Source organism: Bison bison, unplaced genomic scaffold (genome assembly GCF_000754665.1).
Source record: "Bison bison bison isolate TAMUID 2011002044 unplaced genomic scaffold, Bison_UMD1.0 scf7180017854240, whole genome shotgun sequence".
In the NCBI taxonomy this organism is placed as follows: domain Eukaryota; kingdom Metazoa; phylum Chordata; class Mammalia; order Artiodactyla; family Bovidae; genus Bison; species Bison bison.
In genome coordinates, this window is record NW_011484813.1 from 13,414 (window position 1) to 15,058 (window position 1,645).

Here is a 1,645-nt window from a genome sequence, read left to right on the forward strand (position 1 = left end):
AGTTACCATTAGTACTAGAACCCACGAACTGGCCTCCCTTTCTGAAGGCCCCCTGCTCTCAAAGCCATTCTTCATTCTGTTGCCAGATGTACCTTCCCCCAAACACAGATCTAACTGGAGACTCATTTACATAAATTGATTATTTAGTAAATATTTATTGAGGCTTTCATATGTGCCAGGCACTGTGCTTATTTTCTAAACCATGTTAATTTTCCGTGGATCAAAATTCCTCAGGGTTAGCTCAAATGTTACCTTCTCCAATATGTCTTCATCTCCCCAACCAGAATTAGTCTTCCCATTGATTCAACAGCATTTTGTTATTGTTACTTTTATTTGTTATTTGCTAGTTTTATTATTTTCTATTTATTGTTGACTGACTGAGATCAAATCAGTCAATCCTAAAGGAAATCAGTCCTGAATATTCATTGGAAGGACTTAGGCTGAAGCTGAAATTCCAATACTTTGGCCACCTGATGTGAAGAAGTGACTCATTAGAAAAGACCCCGAAGCTGGAAAAGATTGAAGGCAGGAGAAGGGGATGACAGAGGATGAGATGGTTGGATGACATCACGGACACGATGGACATGAGTTTGAGTAAGCTTTGGGAGTTGGTGATGGGCAGGGAAGCCTGGCGTGCTGCAGTCCACAGGGTTGCAAAGAGCTGGATACCACTGACTGAACTGAACTGAACTGATTTATTGTCATCTGTTACTTTTATTACAGCACTCTATCTTTTCTCTAAAAGGCAATATCATTATAGAAACAATGTCAAGAGTCAAGAAAAGTACAATATCATTTATATGTGAAATCTAAAAAAATACAATAGAAAATTACCTGGCAGTCCAATGGTTAGGGCTCAGGACTTCCTCTGCAGGGGGCACAGGTTTGATCCCTGGTCTGGTCGGGGAACTAAGATCCTGCAAGCTGCTTGGTATGGTCAAAAAAGAAAGAAAGCAAAAAATACAACCAACTACTGAATTGTTGGTTCAATTTATTTATTTAAAAAATAAATTCAACTCATTAAAAAAAGAAGCAGATTCATAGATACAGAGAACAAACTAGGGGTTACCAGTTGGGAGAGGGAAAGAAGAAAGAAAGAAAAAAAGAAAGAAAATGAAGTCACTCAGTTGTGTACTGACTCTTTGCGATCCCATGGACTGTAGCCTACCAGGTTCCTCTGTCTATGGGATTTTCCAGGCAAGAATACTGGAGTGGGTTGCCATTTCCTTCTCCAGGAGATCTTCCCAACCCAGGGATTGAAACTGGGTCTCCCGCATTGTAGGCAGGCGCTTTACCACCTGAGCCACCAGGGAAGTCCTGGGAGAGGGAAAGGAGAAGGGAAATATAGGGTAAGGGAGTAAGAGACACAAACTTATGTATAAAATGAGCTACAAGGATATATTGTACAATATGGGGAATATAGCCAATATTTTATAATAACTAAACTTTAAAATTGTCAATCACTATATTATACATCTATAACTTATATAATATAATGCAGGTCAACTTTAAAAAGCAAGGAAAAAAGAATAGCAATGAGATGATACACTACTTAAAAAAAGAGAGAGGAAGAGAGAGTTGAGAAAAAAAAATCCTAATCTCAAATGTTACTCAGTAGCCTAGTCTCAATTGTTACTCAGTAGCC